This window comes from Lissotriton vulgaris, chromosome 2_1 (genome assembly GCF_964263255.1).
Source record: "Lissotriton vulgaris chromosome 2_1, aLisVul1.2, whole genome shotgun sequence".
Taxonomy (NCBI): Eukaryota; Metazoa; Chordata; class Amphibia; order Caudata; family Salamandridae; genus Lissotriton; species Lissotriton vulgaris.
Window position 1 is genome coordinate 1,281,624,898 of NC_141687.1, and position 26,905 is coordinate 1,281,651,802.

General features: G+C 46.5%; 1 protein-coding gene across 1 annotated transcript in view; it reads left to right on the forward strand.

Annotated features, from left to right (window-relative positions):
* The window catches only part of LOC147732501 (FXYD domain-containing ion transport regulator 6-like), a 281,659-nt gene extending 268,007 nt beyond the window's left edge, over window positions 1-13,652 (forward strand). The window contains exon 8 of the mRNA XM_086957024.1: window positions 8,942-13,652. The gene's annotated coding sequence lies outside the window, so the exon portion shown is untranslated. The remainder of the gene's footprint in view (window positions 1-8,941) is intronic.
* Window positions 13,653-26,905: the final 13,253 nt, after the last annotated feature.

The following is a 26,905-nucleotide window of genomic DNA, read 5'->3' on the forward strand; positions in this document are numbered from 1 at the left end:
CGAGTTGGCTAGGCTGATCTCAAACGCCTTGAGATCGAACTGAAGATCTACACCCAGAGAGCAAGAGGGGTCGTCAAAGTGAATGTTGAAATCACCCAATGCCACAAAGTTGGCAGTAGAGGAGGCAAGGAGCGCGACCGTTTTGAGAAAGGAGTTGATAAAATTGCCCATAGTCCCAGGGGTATTTACAACAAGGGGTGGTGAGGGACAGAGTCTCTGAATTAAGCAGAAAGCTCTCACCCAGTCAAGAGATCAGGGCTAGATCCAACACCGTTTTTTAGCTCACTGCACCATCCCAGTTTCAGAACCTGGCTGTATGCAAATTAGTCTGTTCCTGTCCCAGTGCATGATGGGAACAGGGCAAACCAAACTACAAAAGCCAATTCTTACACTGGGAAGGAAACAAGCTCCCGGGGACCGGTTTCTGACATTACAGCCGTCTTCGGCCCGGTTTGCTTGAATCCTGATGGTGCAATGAGCAAGGGTCTCACATCTGAGAATACCCTTCCACGCTTAGGGTGGACAAAAATATTTACAACAAGGGGTGGTGAGGGACAGAGTCTCTGAATTAAGCAGAAAGCTCTCACCCAGTCAAGAGATCAGGGCTAGATCCAACACCGTTTTTTAGCTCACTGCACCATCCCAGTTTCAGAACCTGGCTGTATGCAAATTAGTCTGTTCCTGTCCCAGTGCATGATGGGAACAGGGCAAACCAAACTACAAAAGCCAATTCTTACACTGGGAAGGAAACAAGCTCCCGGGGACCGGTTTCTGGCATTACAGCCGTCTTCGGCCCGGTTTGCTTGAATCCTGATGGTGCAATGAGCAAGGGTCTCACATCTGAGAATACCCTTCCACGCTTAGGGTGGACAAAAATATTTATAACAAGGGGTGGTGAGGGACAGAGTCTCTGAATTAAGCAGAAAGCTCTCACCCAGTCAAGAGATCAGGGCTAGATCCAACACCGTTTTTTAGCTCACTGCACCATCCCAGTTTCAGAACCTGGCTGTATGCAAATTAGTCTGTTCCTGTCCCAGTGCATGATGGGAACAGGGCAAACCAAACTACAAAAGCCAATTCTTACACTGGGAAGGAAACAAGCTCCCGGGGACCGGTTTCTGGCATTACAGCCGTCTTCGGCCCGGTTTGCTTGAATCCTGATGGTGCAATGAGCAAGGGTCTCACATCTGAGAATACCCTTCCACGCTTAGGGTGGACAAAAATATTTACAACAAGGGGTGGTGAGGGACAGGGTCTCTGAATTAAGCAGAAAGCTCTCACCCAGTCAAGAGATCAGGGCTAGATCCAACACCGTTTTTTAGCTCACTGCACCATCCCAGTTTCAGAACCTGGCTGTATGCAAATTAGTCTGTTCCTGTCCCAGTGCATGATGGGAACAGGGCAAACCAAACTACAAAAGCCAATTCTTACACTGGGAAGGAAACAAGCTCCCGGGGACCGGTTTCTGGCATTACAGCCGTCTTCGGCCCGGTTTGCTTGAATCCTGATGGTGCAATGAGCAAGGGTCTCACATCTGAGAATACCCTTCCACGCTTAGGGTGGACAAAAATATTTACAACAAGGGGTGGTGAGGGACAGAGTCTCTGAATTAAGCAGAAAGCTCTCACCCAGTCAAGAGATCAGGGCTAGATCCAACACTGTTTTTTAGCTCACTGCACCATCCCAGTTTCAGAACCTGGCTGTATGCAAATTAGTCTGTTCCTGTCCCAGTGCATGATGGGAACAGGGCAAACCAAACTACAAAAGCCAATTCTTACACTGGGAAGGAAACAAGCTCCCGGGGACCGGTTTCTGGCATTACAGCCGTCTTCGGCCCGGTTTGCTTGAATCCTGATGGTGCAATGAGCAAGGGTCTCACATCTGAGAATACCCTTCCACGCTTAGGGTGGATAAAAATATTTTCAACAAGGGGTGGTGAGGGACAGAGTCTCTGAATTAAGCAGAAAGCTCTCACCCAGTCAAGAGATCAGGGCTAGATCCAACACCGTTTTTTAGCTCACTGCACCATCCCAGTTTCAGAACCTGGCTGTATGCAAATTAGTCTGTTCCTGTCCCAGTGCATGATGGGAACAGGGCAAACCAAACTACAAAAGCCAATTCTTACACTGGGAAGGAAACAAGCTCCCGGGGACCGGTTTCTGGCATTACAGCCGTCTTCGGCCCGGTTTGCTTGAATCCTGATGGTGCAATGAGCAAGGGTCTCACATCTGAGAATACCCTTCCACGCTTAGGGTGGACAAAAATATTTACAACAAGGGGTGGTGAGGGACAGAGTCTCTGAATTAAGCAGAAAGCTCTCACCCAGTCAAGAGATCAGGGCTAGATCCAACACCGTTTTTTAGCTCACTGCACCATCCCAGTTTCAGAACCTGGCTGTATGCAAATTAGTCTGTTCCTGTCCCAGTGCATGATGAGAACAGGGCAAACCAAACTACAAAAGCCAATTCTTACACTGGGAAGGAAACAAGCTCCCGGGGACCGGTTTCTGGCATTACAGCCGTCTTCGGCCCGTTTGCTTGAATCCTGATGGTGCAATGAGCAAGGGTCTCACATCTGAGAATACCCTTCCACGCTTAGGGTGGACAAAAATATTTACAACAAGGGGTGGTGAGGGACAGAGTCTCTGAATTAAGCAGAAAGCTCTCACCCAGTCAAGAGATCAGGGCTAGATCCAACACCGTTTTTTAGCTCACTGCACCATCCCAGTTTCAGAACCTGGCTGTATGCAAATTAGTCTGTTCCTGTCCCAGTGCATGATGGGAACAGGGCAAACCAAACTACAAAAGCCAATTCTTACACTGGGAAGGAAACAAGCTCCCGGGGACCGGTTTCTGGCATTACAGCCGTCTTCGGCCCGGTTTGCTTGAATCCTGATGGTGCAATGAGCAAGGGTGGCAGGGTATACTCAGACATGAGTCCCTTTCTCACTGCTCCATCAGGATTCAAGCAAGCCGGGCCGAAGAAGGCTGAAATGCCAGAAACCGGTCCCCGGTAGCTTGTCTCCTTTCTGGTGAAGAATTGGCTTGGTAGTTTAGTCTGCCCTGTTCCCATGATGCACTGGGCCAGGGACAGACTGATTTGCATATAGCCAGGTTCTGAGCTGGGATGGGGCAGTGGGATAAATAACGGTGATGGATCAAGCCCTGATCTTTGGACTGGGTAAGAGTGGTCTGTTTAACTCAGACACTCTGTTCATCACCACCCCCTTTTCTAAATTGTTTTTGGCCACTATAGGTGTGGCAGGGTATACTCAGACATGAGTCCCTTTCTCACTGCTCCATCAGGATTCAAGCAAGCCGGGCCGAAGAAGGCTGAAATGCCAGAAACCGGTCCCCGGTAGCTTGTCTCCTTTCTGGTGAAGAATTGGCTTGGTAGTTTAGTCTGCCCTGTTCCCATGATGCACTGGGCCAGGGACAGACTGATTTGCATATAGCCAGGTTCTGAGCTGGGATGGGGCAGTGAGATAAATAACGGTGATGGATCAAGCCCTGATCTTTGGACTGGGTAAGAGTGGTCTGTTTAACTCAGACACTCTGTTCATCACCACCCCCTTTTCTAAATCGTTTTTGGCCACTATAGGTGTGGCAGGGTATACTCAGACATGAGTCCCTTTCTCACTGCTCCATCAGGATTCAAGCAAGCCGGGCCGAAGAAGGCTGAAATGCCAGAAACCGGTCCCCGGTAGCTTGTCTCCTTTCTGGTGAAGAATTGGCTTGGTAGTTTAGTCTGCCCTGTTCCCATGATGCACTGGGCCAGGGACAGACTGATTTGCATATAGCCAGGTTCTGAGCTGGGATGGGGCAGTGAGATAAATAACGGTGATGGATCAAGCCCTGATCTTTGGACTGGGTAAGAGTGGTCTGTTTAACTCAGACACTCTGTTCATCACCACCCCCTTTACTAAATCGTTTTTGGCCACTATAGGTGTGGCAGGGTATACTCAGACATGAGTCCCTTTCTCACTGCTCCATCAGGATTCAAGCAAGCCGGGCCGAAGAAGGCTGAAATGCCAGAAACCGGTCCCCGGTAGCTTGTCTCCTTTCTGGTGAAGAATTGGCTTGGTAGTTTAGTCTGCCCTGTTCCCATGATGCACTGGGCCAGGGACAGACTGATTTGCATATAGCCAGGTTCTGAGCTGGGATGGGGCAGTGAGATAAATAACGGTGATGGATCAAGCCCTGATCTTTGGACTGGGTAAGAGTGGTCTGTTTAACTTAGACACTCTGTTCATCACCACCCCCTTTTCTAAATCGTTTTTGGCCACTATAGGTGTGGCAGGGTATACTCAGACATGAGTCCCTTTCTCACTGCTCCATCAGGATTCAAGCAAGCCGGGCCGAAGAAGGCTGAAATGCCAGAAACCGGTCCCCGGTAGCTTGTCTCCTTTCTGGTGAAGAATTGGCTTGGTAGTTTAGTCTGCCCTGTTCCCATGATGCACTGGGCCAGGGACAGACTGATTTGCATATAGCCAGGTTCTGAGCTGGGATGGGGCAGTGAGATAAATAACGGTGATGGATCAAGCCCTGATCTTTGGACTGGGTAAGAGTGGTCTGTTTATCTCAGACACTCTGTTCATCACCACCCCCTTTTCTAAATCGTTTTTGGCCACTATAGGTGTGGCAGGGTATACTCAGACATGAGTCCCTTTCTCACTGCTCCATCAGGATTCAAGCAAGCCGGGCCGAAGAAGGCTGAAATGCCAGAAACCGGTCCCCGGTAGCTTGTCTCCTTTCTGGTGAAGAATTGGCTTGGTAGTTTAGTCTGCCCTGTTCCCATGATGCACTGGGCCAGGGACAGACTGATTTGCATATAGCCAGGTTCTGAGCTGGGATGGGGCAGTGAGATAAATAACGGTGATGGATCAAGCCCTGATCTTTGGACTGGGTAAGAGTGGTCTGTTTAACTCAGACACTCTGTTCATCACCACCCCCTTTTCTAAATCGTTTTTGGCCACTATAGGTGTGGCAGGGTATACTCAGACATGAGTCCCTTTCTCACTGCTCCATCAGGATTCAAGCAAGCCGGGCCGAAAAAGGCTGAAATGCCAGAAACCGGTCCCCGGTAGCTTGTCTCCTTTCTGGTGAAGAATTGGCTTGGTAGTTTAGTCTGCCCTGTTCCCATGATGCACTGGGCCAGGGACAGACTGATTTGCATATAGCCAGGTTCTGAGCTGGGATGGGGCAGTGAGATAAACAACGGTGATGGATCAAGCCCTGATCTTTGGACTGGGTAAGAGTGGTCTGTTTAACTCAGACACTCTGTTCATCACCACCCCCTTTTCTAAATCATAGTCCCAGGGGGGCGGTAAATAAGAAGGCCAGCTAGGGACGCCGTAGGCGACAGACGTAGGGAGAACTGACAGCTCTCGCAGTCGCTCAACCCTCCATCTTGAACCTTACACACTAACGTATCCCTGTAAAGGATGGCAATATACCCGTCTTCAGCCAGGCTTGCTTGAATCAAGTGGCAAAGTGAACAAGGGACTCACGTCTGAGCATACCCTGCCAACTTATGGCGAACAAAGCGGTACAAAAGGGGGTGGTGATGGACGGAGCATTTGAACCAATTAAACACTCACACCCAGTCAACAGATCTGGGTTTAATCCATCACCGTTCTTTAGCCCACTCTGCCACCTCAGTTCAGACATGGCCATATGCAAATCAGTCTGACCCTGTGCCTCATGGGAACAGTCCAGGAAGTTGTAACTGTGATAAATTCCAGAAAGGGATCAGATATATGTGTGGATTAACCTTTCAAACAGGATTACATGGTGTTGTGTCATGTCTGAATATTTAATGCTCAAAATATTGGACACCACCAGAATCGTATATACAGAATTAATGGTTCACAAATGCAGAGAATGTGAGTCAAGGATTCGACTCCCCTGTCACTAAGGCTGCATTGCCAGATCTCACTGGGTTCCTTCTGGCCGCACCAATACACTTTTAAGAGGATCAGTCCAAATCTTAGATTCATCAGGTGTTTTTTCATTTCCTTACCAAGCGATTGGGAAACATAGTTTGGAAGAACACCTGGTTCATCGAGCGTGGCAGTCCAGCTACCATGACTCTTTCCCTTCAGTGACCGGGCACATGGATAATTATTTTGCCTGTTTTAATAGTAGCTTGGATGTCTAGGCAGCTGGGAGGTTAGTTGGTCAAATGTCTTGTGCCTACAATTCGGCCAATGAGGTGGCAAAATACTGATGATATCCGGACTGTGGGGAGCTTATTACCTTTCATATGTTATGTATTAATATGTCAGTCTGTGCTTGCTTAGCCTTTAGGCAGTGGGCTGAACATTTTGCGTTCAATATCAGATGCTGTGAAATCAGGCAGAATTGTAAGTGAATTTGAGCACATGTTGTTCATTCGAGTAGGGCAAAGATTCTTCTGTAGCAGGTGAGTTGCACCCTATCCAGAATCAAAGCCCTTCAGTGATTAGATGTCATGTCTTGAGCCACAAAAGGTTCTTGCATTGCCTTACTACTGCTAACGTTCCCGTCCCAGCTCATGCATAAGACATTTGTCTGGAAAGTAATTGGGACTTGCACTAAGGTTTTGATTAGGAAACAAGTGTGCTTCCGTTGTTGGCCTTCTAGGATGTTTGTGGTACTGCAGGTCTAGTTCCTTACTACACAAGGGGCAACAGGCTCTTGTGCATCGACTTCAGGGATACCCGGTTTACGGGTGCACATTTTGCTCCACATTTCACCATACTACTGATTCACAACTCAGTGAAACCAGCAGGCCACTTACGTACATCTCCCCTTAAACGCAATTTAGAGACAGGCTCTGTAAATCAGCAGTGCTTCCGCAGACCCAGCCTTGCAGTTCAGTAGCTAAATGTACAGTGTGGGGAAGTGCCAGGTATTCACCATTGTAAACTTCTGACCAGCAGGCCCGCTTGCCATAGGGGCAGCTGTCATTCATTTCCCCTGCGATGCCTGGCAGACACTGGCAGGGGAAATGCAGAATGGGACCATGCGGAGGGAGAAAACTCCCCGCGTGTCAGGGCTATTTGCATTTTGTTTAGAGTAAACAAACTTCTGCTTTGAGAGTTTATTTTCTCTAAAGAAAATTGTTTGCCAATTGGGCGCCTTAAACATGATATCCGCTTGGATAACCTTCAGTGGTATGAAGAGAGTCACTACAGCTCCCTTCACAGCATGAAGACGCCACCAGGCAGGTGGAGGATCTCTAAGTAGGATGGATGGTCCACTGTGGGGTGGCTACTAACAAGCCATCCACTAGGGTCTAAATGACCCCCTAGGTCACATCTGAATGCAACCAATACAGAACATCTCATCCACCAGACTCCAACTTCAATTAACCACTAGGGCATGTCTCAGCTTAACTACTAAACCACAACTCAACTTAAGCACCAGGCTAAATTTCGGCTTAACCAGTAGACCACATAACAACCTAACCACTAAATCCAACCATTAGGCAACACATCAATGCTACCTCTAAGCCACATCTCAACTTAACCACAATCACATATCAAATAAAACATAAGGCTGTCGCAACCTGACTGCTATACCTCATTATAACTTAGCCACCAGATCACACATCGACTGCCTACTCCACGTGGCCAGACCCACAGACCCACAACTTTTAACTTTGGGGGGTTCAGTATTTTTTGCAGCTTGTTTGTGTTCCTCTAGCTCACCTCCAACCCATCTGAGTGGGCTTCACAGCACACTGTACATGCAATAGGTATATACTAGCGATGCTTTGCTGACCTTTTATGTATGTATATTTTATTTATATATATGTATATATATATATATATATATATATATATATATATATATATATATATATATATATATATATATATATATTCAGAAATCCCGTGGGCAAGTTTGCACAAAGAAAGGGACTCGCACACCAGGGTTCATGTTATCAATATCAGTTGTTATATATGTATTATCGACTGTGAAATGGGTTTCATGGGTTTCAAGGTTAATCAATTTCCATTAGTCACAGAGGTTGGATTTGATGCCACAGGCAGCCTTCCGCTTTTCAATCTACCTAATTTCTGCCTTGCTTTCTCAGAGAGCAGCATTCTCATGCAGGAACTTAAAAAAAAGCTGGATGTACTCGATGTCATACTTACTAATTCTGCCAAGTTCGATATAACATGTCATTTATTTTCAGGCTTCTTGCAGTGGTGGCTGCCTTGTACCGGGGGTGGTGAGGCAGGGGTGCACACAAAAAAATAATAAATTCACTTACCTTTGTAGCGCAACGTCATCCTTCCTCAGGTGTCTTCCAGGAAGCTCCAGATGCAATAAACTGCACTACCCAATCCTGACGCTGATTTCACAGCATATAAGCACTGTCAGGATTGGATAAATCAGCCTTTCTCAGCGCTCCTAAAAACACTGGAAGCCTGCGCTTTCAGCTGGGTTAGAGAACTTTAAAATGCGCATGTCTGGTTGCCTGTCCCAAGATGGCCAGCCAAAGAGACATGCACGTTTTAAAGTGCACAGCTCCCTAATGCTGCCATTCAGAAGTGCTGGCCCCGCCCCATCCATACAGTTCAGGACGTGTTGCAGCGAAAATAAAACTGCAATAAATAAACTTTATTATTGTTTTATTTTTTCAGCTCTGGGGTGATGCTCCTCTGCTCAAATTGAGGAGCCGCCCCAGGCTTCTTGTCTTTATCATGTTGTGTACAAGAGATTTGAACTTATAGTTACTTTATTTTGTACACAACGTTTTTACACACTTTGCCCTTCAGATGAGGATCATCATGTTGGGTAATTCCTGTCCCACCCCTACCACACAGACCTTAATGTGGGCACCCAAAAGCACCGGAAATGCATGGGCACCAGAGTGTTATTATTTGTCTGTAAAGTCCTCGGTGTTATATGCAACTAAATGCCACTGATTTCCATCTTTTTTTGGGCAGGAGCTGATGACTGCAGTGGACCCATGGACCACATTGCGTGATGTTTGAAAGAAGAAAAGAAGTTGAGAATGGCCCAGAAAGGGAGACTAAAGGAAGATGGCCCCCCTCCCTAAATCCCTTTACACTGTGTCTGTGGCCACAATATGTGCCCTTCTCCAGTACTGTGTATGTGAAGTGTGACTCCCATATCTCTGAACATTTGTTGTTGAAAATAATGTTGTGTTCTAGTAAATAATGTATGTCACTTCTCTGTTTCTGGTGCAACTGAAGTCGTCTCTGTGTGGTAAGGACGGTGGGTAACCGCGGGATCTTGATTCAGGAGGGTGTCACAGAGGGCTTCCAACTACTCGGCGCTTGATCACAAACCACAAAGAGTCGAAGGTGTCTCCATGAACAATGGAACACCTTGAGTGAGGTGCCTCTGCAGGGCTTCAGGCAGATGGAAACATTTGGTTGGCCTTGTCATGTCTTTGGCACAAAAGCCAAGCCAAGGTTTTGCTGAGAGTCAAGGATAACTTCCAAGAAGGCCTACTGAGAGTAGAATTCACAACGTTGGTAATAAATGGGATTCAAAAGGAAACTCTCTGTCCACATCTTTTTCCTTTACTATCTTTTTCTCATTGATTTCTATCTCTATATTTTATTTCTTTCATTTCCACTTGTTATTTATTCCTGTGTTGTCCAATTTCTGTTGGTGTTTCTCATTTCTGAAAAGTATAACATTGGCAAACATGGTGACTGCTGTAGCCAGCTACGGATGCTTGTGTGGGTGTTAGATTCGTGGAGCTGCTGCTGCCGGTAAGCAGGTGCTAAAAGTGTTCACATCATCTGCTGCCCAAGCACAACTGATGGCGTGTGATACGGCATTTGGTGTTGTCGTGTCCCTTCATCTGCTATGTGATACCCCTGCTACTGATCTGTGATATTATGCATGCTGCATATGCCTGATACACCTGCTGGTGATGTGTGGCATGCAAGTTGCTGATGTGGTATACACCTGGGGTCAGGTGTTATACAATTGCTGCTGGTGGGTCACCTGCAGCAGTTGTGTGATAAACCACCTGGGAATGAGCTATATGCCTCCTAGTGATATGTGGTACATCTGATGATAATGTGTGATGTGTTTCCTGCTGATATGCACTTCACTCTTCGGATGGTAGGTGGCATTCCTGCTGAGGAAATGTGCTACACTTGATGATAATGTTTTATTATGTAAACATATTGGGATGATGGATAATACCCCTAAACCAATCCCAGGATGCTTGTTTCCGGTCCATGAAAGACCTGGCTTGGCAGTTTGGGCTGAACTGTTCCCATGTGGCACAGGGTCAGACTGATTTGCATATAGCCGAGTCTGAACTGGGGTGGCGGAGTGAGATAAAGGACGATGATGGATTCAACCCAGATCTGTGGCTGGGGGTGAGTGCCTGAAAAGCTTCAGCAAGCCGCCCATCATCAACTTGTGTTTGCAATGTTTTATTATGTGCCAGCTGCTGAAGAATGACATCCCCGCTGATAATGTGGGAAATAGCTGTAGATTTTGTGATACATCCTGTGGGGATGTGTGCCATGCTTGCTACTGATATACGATGCACCTTTAGCTGAGACATGGTTTGTGTGTTAGTTATGTCTGATAAACCTGTTGGCGAAGCGTGGTTTGCCTGCTGGTGGTCAGATCTTCCCTTCTGCTGTCTGGGGCACCTACTGCTGCTGTGTCATACAGCTGTTTGTGATGTGTGGTTCACCTGCTTGTGCCATGCGGGTCAGATGCTGTCAGTGATATAATAGCAGATTACCCTCAGCTGTCTAGTGTTTCACTGGCACTAAGACCACTCATCCAAGATGGCTCTCTGTCTTCCCTGTCTTCTTAAAATGTAGGTAGTACTCAGGAAAAAGTATGTGTTTGTTTTGAAGTGTGTGTAGAAGTTTAAAGAAATTTAGCAATACCTTTTTCCCTCGTGGCCCAGCATCTTACCACAATGTCAGCCTGCAACTAGTGGCTAATTTAAACATGCAACCAACACATACAACTCCACCTACTGTGGCAAATCAACATTTTGACTTGCATCTTTCTAATTTGCTTGATTGTTTTTTGCCACTTTTTCTTTTTTTTTGTGTTAACAATTTCCCTCTCATTTTCACTGCAGTCTTCCGTTTTATTTCTCGTTCTTATGCTAAGTTTTTCCGGTCATTCGTCCACAAGCCTCTCTGACCACATCCTGCTGGGAAAAATGCTTGGATTAACAATTCAGGCACTGTACAATGAGCCGGAACACCGTTTCTAAACACCAATCAGGGTTGCATGAAAAATACCAGTATTTGAGACCATCATCCTTTAAAAGGTCCCAGGCAAAGGAGGCAGAGGTGGTGTGATAAACGAGTCCCTCTTCATGCTGCTCAGGAACAGTGCAAAGACTGCTCTGCAGACCTCAGCTCCATTCCCTCTGCATTGCACACTGGATAAACCCTCAAAAAGTAGTGGCTTTCAAGTGCCTTTTCAGGCCAGGACCACATGTGCTTGACACTGAAATCGTTTTTTGTCCACTCAAGTGCCATGGGTGTCCCCAGTGCTTGAAATGGAGAAATAGAAGTGCTTGTTTCTGAGAATTGCTGGTCCTTTCCAATTAAAAATATTACGATTTTCTTGAGAAGTGTAGGTACTCTCCCTCTCAAAATAAAAAAGTACCGGTACTCAGTACCGGACAGTACCAGCTCATTTAACGCACTGGGTGCCCCAAGCAAACTGACTGTGAACACCAAAATACCCCTCACTTGTGAAACCTAAGGGCTTGTTTGCATACCTTCTGACCATCGGCAGGATGATTATAAGCTCCATAATGGTGGTGGCGACGTGCTAAAGGATGACTGAGCAAGATAAAAAAAAAGCCTTTTGGAAGGACAGCAAAAATGAAAGTTAGACATAGAAATTTAGATCACCACCTCACTGGTTTGAAAGAGTAATAAAATAGGATGCTTGTTAATTTTTTTTTTTAATACACCGAACATTGTTATCAACTATGAAATCCCAGGCAGGAGAAATCTGATTTCCAAAAAAGTGTAAAAATAAATATACACGTACTTGGAGTGCTTTTCAAAAAGTTGTCGCTTTTTCTGCCTGCATTTTACCTGTTTGTGTCTTAGCTCTGTGGGTATCTGAGCAACATTCCTTTAAAGTAAAAACAAAGAGCATCTGATCGCCCTTTCAGGGAAAGATGTCAACTGGAACAACAAACTGAATTATCTTTAAATTCCCCAAAACATTGTTAGAAAATATGATTTCACCATTTCCCCCAGAAATCATTCGTCGGGGTATGATAGCAGCATCTGTGTATGTATTAAAAGTCAAAGAAACATACCACCCAGAGGTATTGTACTTACATAGGGACTTCTTGTTCTTTCTGACTGAATCAAAATTTGATGGGATATCTGCCTGATGTCCTAATTTGTGGTGTCTTGAATTATGCAGGTTTGTAGCCAGTGCCTCTTCAACTTGCTAGAACGGGAGGTAGGGCCCATTTGTGATGGCCTTCCCGCCACTTCCTGTCTTTCTTAGACCCTCACCTTCGCCAACATCTAAAAGTGTTATTTTCCAGACTCACGCCCCCTTAGTTCTGCATTCGCCTTATCCAAGGCAGCTTCTGCGTTAAGCTGGGGGTGCTGTCAATAATCGATGAGCGTCATTCATAGGGCAGTAGGAGGGTAACTAAGACCTTCTTAAGAGGACATTTTTAAAGGGATTCTCAAGTATATGCAATCTTCGGGCAATACATTTCCTTGATTTAGTAAGTCAGAATTTACCCGGAAATCTGATAGAGACTTGTCGCTTTGAAATAAACCCGCTACGTAGGACTGGCCTGAAGAAGAGTTACATTCTCAAATTAGATCAGCTACATAAACAGCTACAAATGTATTTGTTGCAAAAGGAGGTATATCTGCAGAAAATGCTACTCAGCTTTCTCTCGGCTCCAACCTGTGTAAGGGGATGCCTTATTATGCCATGAAGCAAGGATCTCGGGCTCGGCGAATCAGAACAGTTCTCACTTTCAGATCATATTTGATTAGTTTTATTGTGCACGTCACAAACTGTAACCCTACTAGGCACATTGAGGATCATTGAGCATTCCCAAGGTGATCTGGAAGAGCTGTTACTGGGAAAGTAGAAGTTTTTGATTTTTGTCTTGGAACGATTGTGAATCTGCCTTGATGGCTGTCATACAACTGCGGTCTTTGAGTAAATCTGTCAGTTTCCCAGTGTACCAGTCCACCACTGCCCAGTCAAGAAGCTAAAGCAAATACCTTTGAACATACTTGTTTCTGAAAGAAGGGACTCTGGAATTGGTTACTTACCGGATCTCCTACGAAACAGTTCCACTGGGAAGGGCCGAGGCAGCTGGACCAGAGAGCATACGTCGCCAGGAGGTGTGCCGATGTCTACATGGTTCTGTGTGCTGTAGCCTTGTTTTCTCTGTACCTTATTGACTTTATTTAGTTTTCCTCCTCACAGTATAGAAATCAAACTTTTCACAAACACAAATCCTATGCGTGGCTGTACCTCCATATCAACTTACCTTGGTGTTTAAGTAATGTATTTTCTGTAGAGCAGCAAACTGTGACAAAATAGGACAGTACTGAAATAAGTGGTCATTTCATGTAATACAGTACATCAGCCATGAATGTGTTGTATAGTAATAAAGAGAAAAATAATATCTGATTTTTATGGGTGGTATGTTTTTATATTGTTGTGTTGTGACTGACCCCCTGCTTTGTAGTGGAAAGCCAAAAGCATCTCAGTATTGTAAAATGTATTCAGAGCGATCAATGCCCACTGCCTTCTCCTCATTTTACTGCAGCTCGTGTGAAGCAAATAAAAATACTCAGTTAATTCCCACCTGCATCAAAAAATAATTGAATAGTGCTGCTGGTTGCTGGGGCCTCTTTCTATACTCCAACTACAGATTTCCTTGAGTCATTGAATTACATCCATTAGCAGACGGTCATCTATCCTTTACTGAAAAGTAATTTCATCCACCGTTGTTGCAAAAATCCACCTCTAATTCACACAATCTACCCATTTACTCAAAAGTCATCTTCTCCATGTAACAAAGTAAATTCATTCATCCAAGTATCAGTCACACACAACAATTTATTCATGAAACCTTTTGGGTAATATGGCTGATGGCAAGGTGCTGCTTTGTATTTCTGATCTAGTTCTTTTTTTGGTGCTATATGATGTGTGGTCTTGGAATCTACGCTCTGGTGATGAGATATACATTAGGCCTCATCTTTCTGAGAAGTATCATGTAATTTTTGGCTGGTGAAGGTATTTCTTTCAATCTGTATGGTGCATCTACTATAGCCTTAGAGCCTGCCCTAGCTGGCTATGCTGGTCATAAAAGGGCCAATCTGGCGATAAAGGCCTGATCCGAAGGCATGGCCTTCAACAAGGGAGCAGGACCTTAATGTTGGTATAGCCCAGGTTCGGAGGGCTAATAGGCTATTAAACATTACACCACTAGAGGACAGAATGTTCTAACAAATAAAACAAAGACCTCATGGAGCCCGAGGGGATGAAATCCTCTCAAGCTCCGAGAAGCCTTTGTTCACAACAACAGCTTTGAACCAACATTGGGATGTTGGAGCCCCAGGCTTCTACTGGCCATTAGAAGCCCGGAGCACTACACTGTTTTCAATTGGGCTCCCAACATTTTCATATAGTAGAACGACTTGTATGTAATTGTTTTACCTGAAATGGACTCCATAGATTTGGCACCATTTGGAGAGCTTCAACTTTGCCACATAAACTTATTGACAAAACTGAACCAGGGAGAATTAATTGTTATGGAGTGGCATTACTCATTGGTTGGAGAAGTTTTTCCTTGACCACAAGATGCAGATGATCACTGAGGAGGAACTATTTCCTGGATTTCCAAGTAAAATGCTGTAGGAAGGTAGGATCTGCTTTCATGGTCACCCCCACTTTTTGCTGGTGTCATTATGTTTTACTAATTAGTCTGACTGGGATCCTACTAATCAGGACCCCAGTCTCTGGGCTTCTTCCCTAAATTGGACATGGTGAGTACTTAGGTGCACTCCAGATTGGCTACTGGTGTACCCTGATATATCCTTAGTATATGGTACTAAGGAACCCAGGGCATAGGTACACCAGGGGTCTCCCACGGGCTGAAGCATGTATAATGCCACCCATGAGAGACAACTCACATTGTGATTACAGGCCTGCTATTGCAGCCTGTGTAAGCTGGTGCTTGCACCACTTACAACAGATATAAGATTCCTTATATCTGGTGTCACTGCTCTAAAAAACCTATAAGTCACCCTTAAGGCAGGCCTTTCAATCCTGAATGCAAAAAGAACAATTGATGGACAGAATGCAAAACAATGTCATATATTCACCCCAGGCCACTGGATTCAAGCTAGCCTGGGTGATGAAGGGTGACATACCCTGAAACCGGTCCCAGGATGCTTGTTTCCGGTCCAGGGAGGATTTGGCTTGGCAGTTCGGGCTGGACTGTTCCCATGAGGCACAGGGTCAAGACTGATTTGCATATGTCGGGGTCCAAACTGGGGTGACATAGTGGGCAAAAGAACAATGGATTTAACCCAGATCTCTTGACTGGGGGAGAATCTCTGAATCATTCAGCATTCCGTCCATCATTTGTTGCAGTTACACTTTTCAATCCTGAAGGCAGGGTTCTCGGTTCTAAGTGTGAGTGTGCCCCTGAATGAGCAGGACACCCCTGCAACCTTCGGAGTCCATTCTCCTGAGTTGTAAGTGCATCAGCATTTAAGATACATAGAGTGGCTATGCATCATTACGTGATGACCATCCCTAAACTGACTGTATCTAACCCTGTTGTGTTTGGTATCAAACATGTTGGAATCATACCGCCACACTGTAAACGGTGTGGGAAGTAAGATTGCATGCACTGTAGAGCTCCTCTGGGAGGCCCTCAGTGCTCCCGGTACCAGTCTTCTAGACCCGGACAGCAAACTATGACTGCTGCTGACCAGAGACACAATTCTGCCAACCTGCTGCTGAGCCCAGCTTGAGCAGAGGAAGGCAGGACAATAGGTATCCTGTCACAGTGAGGTGTGACCACCTCCCAGACAGAGCTTAGTATATTGGGACAGGATGGGGGCACTTGACAACGCCACTCAGACTGTTTGAAGGGCACATTTAGTGCCCTCCTTGCATACTCCAGTCCAAACAAGTTTAGGGAGCCATAAGCGCCCACTCTGGCCCTGAAACTGGACAAAGAACATGTGAGTATCCTCCCCACTGTCCAGCCCCTCTTCTGGAAGGGTTCCCTGAATCATTCCAACCCTTTCCTTTGGGTACTTAAGGGCTTACCTGTGGGTGGGTCCCTAGATTTGTCATTTGACAAGATTCAGATCAACTAACACTTCAACGTCATCCATCTGGGCACTCTGGACCTCGCTGAACTTCGCGCTGGGAACCGAGACTGCAACTGGGAAGACTCCTGCTGCTCCTGCAAGTCTGCTGCAATGTCTGCCTGTGCTCCATACAGGTTCTTCAGAAGACCTGGGGACATCCAAGACACCCGAAGGAATCTCCCTGGGAGTGAAGGAGTCACTCCCCTGCATCTGCAGGCACTGCAACGCACCTGACTGGTTTGCTGATTCTGGCTCTCATGGACTCTGAAAGGCTCAGCAACACAGGTGGTGGTTCTGCAACTCCCTAGAGGACTGCACTGCCTTCTCACTGAGCTTAATGCCAGTATCCCTTGTCGGAAATGCTGGAACCAAACCACTGTGCACCAGGTCGACTTGCAGTTGCCAAGGTTTGTTGAATCTCTCCTCCAGAGATCTTCAGGCTCCAAGAAGCTCCTACCTCAAGCATCTCTTGTAGCCAAGATCATTGCCTGCATTGCATCCTTTGCACCGTTGGTCTTCATCTTTTGGTGAGCTGCTCGAAGTCCTCTTGCGACTCCTCTGCCTTCGGCCCTTGGGTCCTCTTGAGGGTCTTCTTTGTAGGCTCCCATACTTGCTTGAGCTTGCTCTGACTTACCTGCTTGTGGTGAATCACTTGGACCAGTGCACTTTTTTCTTCAACCATGTTGGTTGCCATTGCTAAGGCTTGTTGATGGCCCTGCCGGACACTGACCCCTTGGCTCTTGACAGCCAATGTGGAACTGCTCGTGCATGACTCCTGGTCCTCCTCTGCGTTGCCTGGTCCATACAGCTTTAACTTCAAGGTCACCGTCAACTCTCCTGCATCTCTAAAATCAGTGGGCATTCGTCTTCCATGCCTCCTGGTCACTTCTGAGTGGCATAGACTCTGTCCCCTCTCCTTGCAGGTACCTCTCATCTTGAATCCACGTTTGGGTTCCACCGGACACTTTCACCTTCTTTGCCAGCGGCATCTTCTTCAATTCTTCCATTGTGGTCTACGGCGGTTTCCGACGTCACTTCGTACCTACGCACTCAGCTTCTCTGGTGTAGGTATCCTGGTTCCTGGGGTATTCATGGTGGGGTGACTCTTCAACCTTCCATCTTCCACGGGATTTCGTTAGGGTCCGCTGGGAAGTGTCCTTCTATACAAATTGCAACCGCAACTTACCTGTTGAATAACATTGAGCATGCGGTCATGTCCCCACACTGCGCACAACCTTCGTGGGGTACCTAGATATTCACTGGCTCTTCAACGTCTTCTGGGTCCATTCTCAACTTAGTTCATGGCTCACATTCCACTATTTGAGTATATGGTTTGGTCCCCCCTGAGGACCACTGTGTATTTTGTGCTGTTAATGTATTCTATTGACAAAGTATTGTGTGTATTGTGTTGTATCTCTGGATAGGAGATAATACATTGTGTTTGTGAGTGTTAATGTGAGAAGTTGGCCTGATATATGATGTTTCCAATTCTGGAACCACCTTGTATCAGTCCAAACAATCCCTTATGGTGTCTGGTTGTAAGTCAACCTTATAGACAAGCTATCCTAGGGGTTGCATGGACTAAGCAGCCTTAAAGGCTAAACTCAAGAGGTTGTGTTAAGCGAGCTGTTTTACCAATCACAATCCTGTAATATCAAATGAAAGGACACCACACAAGTATATATTATAAAAATATATGTGTTTATTACTAAAATAATCCCCAGTACTCTTTATGAGCAAAGGGGCACAAGCGTTTAAACAAAAGCCCAGTATAACATATGAAAGTTGCACAATTATGGATAAGGGCGGGTGGCCACTCAAACCATATATTAAGAAAGTGGTATAAGAGATACCAATCGAACAGTGGTTAGGCCTAGGGCCTAGGGAATCGCTGGGAGCAGTCGGGGCTAGCAATGCTGAAGTCGGGAAAAGCCCGCGGAATTCGGGTGCAGCGCTTAAAGCACACGCATGCACCAATCCAAAGTCAATGGTGCATAAAAGTTACACAGTTAGAGTTTAAGGATACTTCCGCTCAACCTAGAAGGATAAAACTTTAGACACAGACCCTAGAGGTGTGTACCAGTGTGGGAACACCGGCGTTGCTGAGTTACCTCACCCACAGGAAGCGGGTGCATAGGGTCGAAGTGGCGTCGGGTTTAGTCACGCAGGTTCTTGGTGCTTGAAGCTGAAGATGCTGCAGGCGATGTGAAGGAGAAGTGTCCGGTGTGATCCAAGGGTGGATCAGAGTCGTAAAGTACCTGAAAGCAGAGGGGACAGAGTCAGGGTCATTCAGCAGTGACGAGGGTGGAACCAGGACGGAACCAGGCAATGTCGAGCTCAATCAGGTGGTTGTTGAGGAGCTTCTCTCCGCTGCCACATGGGCTCTGGGGCATCTGCGACATCCAGGAGCTGGTCACAAGCTGTCCCACAAAGGCTCTCACCGTCTGCGCTGTCGGCTTCAAGATCAGAGCAAACAACACTTGGCAAGAGCAATCCATGCAGGACTGGAAGATTGCTTCTCACTCGGACCAGGAGGGTCAGAGCGGGTGCTCCTTTTCAGAGGAGCGGGTTGCAAGTCTGGAGCAACCAGAATCACAAGTCGGATTTCAAGTTTCGTTGGCACAGGGGCCACAAGCCAGCAGGCAAGTGACCGGGCCAACGCGTTGAGCCAAAAGAAGCAGAAGGGCCCCACGCAGCACTCGTTGAGTGTAGAGGGGTGAGCTTTGGGGCAAAAGTGGCTCAGGGCTGGAGCTTCTCAAAACCCGATATACAGCTTTGAGAGTCACTCGTGGGCTGCACAGTCAGCGTCTCGTGGTCTTTTCAAGATGACGGGCCCCACGCTTCCGGTCGCGTCCACAGGTCTCAGCTCTGCAGGGACTGTGGATCGGGCTGGTAGAAGGCAGGCAAGCTTAATCTTGTTGATCTCTGTTGCTCGAGTTCCGGCGGGGACTGCAACAAAGCAGATGTCGAGGTGCTGGATGGTGCCTGTTTGCACAGGGTGGTCACTCCTTGACCACAAGGGAGATTCTTCAGCCTTCTACGTCGAGTAGGATGTCGAAGGGTCCAGAGTTTTGTTTCAAATGTTTCATCAGGATAATCTGAATGCGTTGGCACTGCTCCCATTCTTATACCAATCTAGAGGGCTGGATTACCTGCTAGGTCCCCTCCTATGGGTGGGACCCAGGAAGGGGGTGGATACACTCCTTTCCCTTTGTCCAGGCCACGCTGGGACTGGGGCTGGTCTGCCCCAGAACCGGTGTGGCCGGATTATGCAAGGGGAAGCCTTGTGCTCCCCAGGCAGTGTCTGGTTTCTTTCAAACCTCTCTGCCACAATCCACTATCTCCTGTCTGGGGTGGTGTGACACCTCCCTGTGACAGGAAATCCTTTGTCCAGGCCTCCTTGGCTGAGTTTCGGTCAGCTGCAGGAGGTCAGACTCGTGTCTGTGGCAGAAGCATCCATTTTGTGGATCTGAGGCTCTTTTTAAAATCAACCGCGTTTTAGCAAAGTAACATGTTGTCTCCCTCTAGAGGGTTGGAATGCTACCCCCGTCGCCAGGACTGGCGAGGGGGTAGTATTCCAAATCGTATGACACCTTACACGGCATGTTTTGATAAAGCCAAACTAAAGTTGACATATAACCGCAAGGATTATAATGCACTTAATAGTATATGGTATGGCAATATCCCGGAACAGCTTAGGGAATTGGTCCCGACAGCTGCAGACAGGCTCAGCTCATGCTAGAGCACCATCTCACATAAAACCACGCACTCTGCCTCCAGGATTGTTAAGGCCTGCCATAGGAGTGGCTTATAGGTTTATGTGTCCAGATAGGTTTAGATATAGGCATACTATATCTAAGCAAGGGGTGATTACACTACCTTGCCCCAGCTGAGTGATCAGCCAGTTGTGTCAATTTTGGATAGCCAGCCAGGGGTGGCAAAAGATATGCTGCAGCCCCTGGTAGGCGTTGGATGCACCTATGCCCTGGGGACCTATAGTTCTCTGTACAGGGGCTGATAAGGTGACCCAAGGCAATTTAGTTATGCACCTAGGGTACATGGAATCCATTTTACAGAGAGAGCAGATAGCCTGGGGCCCTGATTAGCAGGGAACCAGGCCAACTAAGTCGAAAACCAGCTACACACAAGGCAAAGAAATCTGGGGTAACCATAGTCAGGTAGCCACCTTCCTACAAACCCCCCTCCCCCCCAAAAGAAAGGAGATAAGGCTATCCTTGTCCAGGTAAGCCTATATTGCCTGAGTGGCCATATAAGGAAGTACCTGCACTAGCATGGGTACCCCCTGTCTCATGGTCCACTAAGCAGTCCCTCACCCTTGGGGTATTAGAGGGTCTCCACCATTGGGAATCACTACCTTGGGTTTGTTTATGCAAGGACAAAGGCTGGTTTTGATATGGAGTATTGAAGTGAGGCTCCACTAATTTAGGGCTCAGCTTCCTCCAATTATCTTCCACCATGTGTGCCTTTCTTTCTTCAACTGAGTTGCACTGTGCTCTCAGGGTCCACCTCTGGCTACCTAAAGCTGGAGGCTGGGTCCCTTGTTTTGGCTTACTGGAGGGACAGTTCAGGTTTGGGCCCTTTGGGTCCCAGGTTTGGCTGTGCACAACAGAATCCATCTGTGGGAGGTCGCTAACTACTTTTAAGGGGGCTCCCTCAGGAGTTTTTAAAGTTTTCACCTTACTAGGGCTACTAGTTTTGGTGCCCCTAATCTGTTGATGGGGTGCTTTATTTGACAGGGGGCCCTTTGGGGCTCACTGTCCTTCTTGTCCTCTGCAGCCCTGGGCTGACTCAGGCAAGGTAGAGAGGGGCAGGATACCTGCTCCAGACTGGGTCCCACCTGAGAAGGGTCCACTGCCATCACAGGCTCTGTCAGGCCAGGCCTAACAAACTCTGGGGCAGTTCCTTCATCAGGGGTAAGATCAGTTCCCTGAGGAGGCTGATCCTGTCCTAATGTCTGATGAGGGGGAGATTTCTCTTCCTCCTCCATGCTCTCAGTTTGGGTGGAGTGATCCATCATTTCAGGCTTCACAACACACATATCTGTTTGAGTTTGGGCTGTGGCCATCACAGCCCCACCAACCTTTTCAGGAGGAGACTCAGTTTGGGTATCTGCTGTTATCATAACAGCTTTGCTATTCTGTTTAGGAAGAGCTTCTGCTAAAGATGGGGCTGAGTCTTGCACAGCCCTACCAACCATTTTATACACAGAATCATTGCGGGCAATGCCCCACAATACCTTAAATCTTTTATAATTTCTTATGTCCCTTCCCGTACTCTCAGATCATCCTTCCAATCCAAGCTTCTGATTCCTAGGATCAAGAGAGCAAGAATGGGTGGCCGCTCATTTTTCTTTTTAGGTCCGTCCCTGTGGAACTCTCTTCCGCTCTGTCTTCGGACTGAGCCCAACTATCTGAAGTTCCGCTGGAATTTGAAAGCATGGCTATTCAACCAGTAATTGTTGTAATTTCCATACCTTATTGGTCAGCGCCGGGAAACCTTTGGGTAGCTGTGCGCTTAATAAAATTAATAATAAATAAAATATAAATAAACCGTTTCAGGAAGGACATCTTGAATTGGGGCTGTAGCCATTACAGCCCCACTAACCTTTCCAGTGACATTTACCATTTTAGAATGGATTTCCTGTTCAACCTCAGCCCAGGCTGAGATTTCCAAATCATTTCCTAGTAGGCAGTCTACAGGCAAGTTTGGTGACACTGCCACTCTGTTTGGGCCAGTGACACCTCCCCAGCTGAGACTTACTACTGCCATGGGATGATTGGTCTGTATTCCATCAATGTTTGTCACCTGGTATGTGGCACCAGGTAAAAGTTGCTTAGAGGGGACTATGCAGTCAGCCACCATGGTGATGCTAGCCCCTGTGTCTCTAAAGGCTTCAACTTTCAAACCATTGATGATGGGTTCTTGTCTATATTTGCTCAAGGTATTTGGGCAATCAGAGAAGTTGGCAAACCCCATGCCAGTCTCATAAACAAGATCATTTGGGGATGGGGACCTGGATAGGCCAGGGTCCACCTGTGCTCCAAAAGTAAACCCACCCAGATTCCTGGGTGTGCTCCGACTTCCTGGGGGATTACTGCTGACAGTAACAGGAGGTGTTGGAGCTGGCTTTAGAGGTATATTTTCTTTATTATCACAACAAAATATACCTGGGGGTCACAAAGGGGAGTCAAAACAGAATGGATCACAACACCAATACTACACAAAAGACACCAGTTAGAAAGTCATCTATATTAGTGAAATGCAGGCCAAGTAGAGGCTCAAGAGCATATGGAGAAATAGTTCCCATCAGAAGCCACACTGTACCGCCCTCTTTCTCATCATTTGGGTTCTCCTTACCCAGGAGACAGAACGGCCGGTCAGATGTTACCGTAACCGATATATGTGAGATAAGGGGTGGTGTATAGAGTACAAAAATTAACGTGGCTACTGAAAAAAGCAGTGTTGCAGTGATAAGAGTGTTAAGTGAGGGGAAATACAATAAAATTAGGTGATCAGGTAGACAAACAACATTTATTCGTGTCTCCCAATCCCTAAGGTTTAAAAAGCAAATGTGAGTGTGGGTTTTAAATAATCACCATACTCAATCGTGGTCAACATGTTTCTGCATTATATTGAACATAGTTTCGAAATGCATTCTTCAGGACCGGAAATATAAAAACACTGCTACTGAAATTGAAGAATTAAGAACAATATCACCTGAACTTCAGGTACATACTCAACCGTATACTGTTTAGGTGTGGGCGGAAAATCCGTTCCGCTCGCGGATTTTGCGGATTTTCGGGAAATCCGCAATCCGCGAGATTTGCGAATTTCCCGCAAAATCCGCAAATCCGCGAGCAGCGGATTTTGCTCGCACTGCTCGCACTGTTCGCGTGAGTTCGCGCCCCGCGAATAAGTGCAAAATTGCAGAAATACGATTTTAGCAAAACTGAAAGTAACTACTTACCAGGTTCAAAAGTTCAGGCACATCATTAGTAGCCATTTCCTGTAGTGCTTCCTGAGGGGCCCCTCCAGAGTTCAGTTGCCAGTTGAAACTATTATGTGACCCTGCTCTGAACCTCAGAATAGTTACACATATGCCACAAAGGTCCTGAATTACAGCTAAGGGAGACAAGCAGGAGCCAGGCTGGAAGTTAAAATCCATTAATCAGCCCCTAATTCATTATTGTCAGTTGGGGCAGGGCAGGTGTTGTAACTAATTTTGCAACAATGAAAGCACTTAGCAAGTGCAAAAGATCACTAATCAGGGCGCACTAAGGAAGCAGGTGCCAGCTAAAAAAATATTCTGTGACACATTAATCAGCCCCAAATTAATTCAGGTCACTTGAGGCAGGGAAGGTGTGCTTTGCTTTGACGAAAATAATGTACACTGGACAACCAGAGGGTGTGATGATGAAACAGAGGGTGGCATGGGTGGGCCAGAGGGTGGCATGAGTAGTCAGAGAGTGGCAGTGGTGACAGAGAGTGGCAGTGATGAAGAAGAGTGTCCCAAACAGGCTGGACACGTAGAAACAACAAGTTCGCAAAACTTGCGACCCGACAGGTAAGTTCGCAAATTGCGAAATTGTAAAAACCCTCGCGAACTGGCAGAAACACGGGCGAACACAAAAAAAAAAAAATCCGCAAATTCGCGGGAATTCGCGGATTTTGCGGATTGCGAATCCGCAAATCCGCAAAATTCGCGAACGCGAGATCCGCAAAATTCGCTCATGCCTAATACTGTTGTGTCGCACGGCATTAGATCCACACAGAAAGACAAACAAATAGAAAAAGAACATGAATATGTCATATTCCCATGAGTTATATACTGTGATGAATGCACATTCACATGTATAGGGACAAACATTGTCAATTAACAAACTCACCCAAATTTGATGGTTGAGAGGCTTCACCCCACCTGGCTACAGCGCAGGTATGAGGAGCACCGCTCTAAAAATAATTCATAAATAGCATCTTTAGAGCAGAAAAACAAAAAAGAAAGTGAGTTTATAAGGTGGCAGATTACTCAGTATCTCTACAGAGTCCACGTTAGTGAAAATGTGGGCCATCCCACCAGTACTCGACTCCATCAGTCCAACAATGGCAGACCTAGTCAAAGACCAAGTTAAAATAAACGTCAATATTGTAAAACGTTAGGCGTTATGAGTAATTGAGCTATTTCGCTGGTCGAATAAATATACTCCTTAAGTGTCAACCTGATCGCTTTCAGGCATCGCGCTTATGGTATAATTGTCATAATTGTCAGCGCGATGAAAAGCAGGTAGCCACAGTGCGCGATGAAAAGCAGGTAGCCACAGTGTGCAATGGGCATTCCAGCGCGAAAAAACGCCGATCCACATAGTAGCGCGATCGGTTTCTAGCAGCGCGTTGTCAATCAGGCAGCGTGCTCATGCCAAACGAGCGCTCGCTTACCTGTCCGTCGGTGTCTCCTGGCAGTCAACTGTACTGTCTGGGGGGGCACCGACGCTTCTCAAAGCAGGACTAATATGCACTTCCTCGTTTCGCAAGTCGGCAGTCACGTGGTGTGGTCACGTGATCACGGGCATGCTGGGATATGTAGTTCCAACAAGGAAAAGTGCATATTATGGACAACCAGGCGGATTGGTCTATGCGCAAGTTGTATATATAGGTTCAAATAGGCGACCAATAGCAAAATGGGGGTGCTGAGAGGCAAAGCAAGAAAACTAGCGAAAACCCATATCATTGACTGCTTAAGGGTTCATATTGAGTAGGAAGACATTGGTTACAAGGACATCCAAGGGATAGGTTCGTTCAGTCCCTCTTTGTCACTGTTCATGCGGTACACCCACTTTTGTTCAATTTTGAACAAGAAACGGCTGGTGTCAGTGCAGGATAGGGGTATTAGTGGTTGTTCCAGGACAGTCCAACAAAAATCTTCAGGGCCATGTCCCTTTTCCAAAAAGTGTGCGGTGAGACGGGTAGCTTGTTTTTTACACCGCACTGTACTTTTATGTTCTTGAATCCTTGTCCTGATTTTCCGGGTCGTCATGCCGACGTATCGTAAAGAGCATGGACAGGTTATCAAGTATATAAGATTACTGCTGTTGCAGTTAGTGAATCTTTTCTGTATCCAAGGGCGATTGGTCCCAATATCGACCTCAGTGGATTTTTGGGTTTGGGGACAGACAGTACACGCCCCACAAGGATGGTGTCCAGAAACTGGAGGTAAGTCCCACAACGTACCCACTTGCCTAGGTTCTTTGTTTCGTGGGCGCGTATGGACCAATTGATCTTTTAAGTTTTGTCCTCTTTTGAAGGCAAAAATGGGTAAAGCGATGTCATCATTTCCAGTCTTCAGGATAGACCAATGCTTCTTTATGATTTTCTGTACCTGGTTAGAGCGAGTATTGAAAGTGTTCACAAAGGCAATGCGATTAGTCTTGTCTTTTGGTGGCTGTATTTCCAATAGGGCCTCCCTGTTATTGTTGGAAGCCCTCTTTTTTGATTGCCGAATGATCTTTCTCGGATAGTTCTTTTCACTCAGTTGGGTTTCCAAGTTCTTAGAGTGAGTTTCGAAGGCTTCTTTAATGGAACAGTTCCTTTGTACCCTAAGAAATTGGCCGAAGGGCAGATTGTCCCTCAGGGCTCGCGGATGACAACTGTCATACCTCAATAATGCATTTCTAGCCATCGGCTTCCGGTAGAGTTCCGATTCAATACCATTATTGGTCGCATGTAGCCTCAGATCTAAGAAGGCTAGAGATGTTCTACTGTGTTCGATAGTGAATTTCAAGTAGGCGTTCTTACTATTCAACCAACCATGGAATAGTAGTAAGTCCTCTTCAGTGCCCCGCCACACCACCAGAATGTCGTCTATATATCGTTTCCATATATATAATGACGAAAGATATGGGTTGGTGGGCGCCAAGACCTCCTGCTGTTCAAAGTTGTGGACGTAGAGGTTCGCCAGGCTCGGCGCGAAAACACTGCCCATACTGGTCCCGGATGTTTGCAGGTAGATGGTATCCTCGAAGCGAAAGTAGTTCTCTTTCATCGCAATTTCGGCTAGATGCATGATGAAGCTCGTGGGCGTGATGGATTGGTGATCACTCTGTTCCAGTAGAGCACCTACTACCTCCAGGGTCTCAGTTTGTGGAATGGACGTATATAGAGACTCTACGTCAAATGATACCAGAATATCGGTTCCGATGTCATATTGTATTGTTGGTAATAGTCTGAGGACATCTTTTGTGTCCTGCAGAAAAGTAGGCATCGCCTTGACCATTGGATTAAAAAAATGATCAACAAAAGTTGATAGCGGTTCAAGGACCGAGCCGATACCAGAAATAATAGGCCTGCCAGGTGGCGGCCTCTGGGGTTTGTGCACCTTTGGAAGGCAGTAGAAGTACGGCACTGTAGGATGTTTAGTGATAAGATATTGTCCCTCTTGGGGCGTTATCCAACCCTCTCCGGTTGCTTCCTCTACCAGATTATTGATTTTAATCTGCAATCTTTCTGTTGGATCTTCTCTCAATGGGAGATATGATT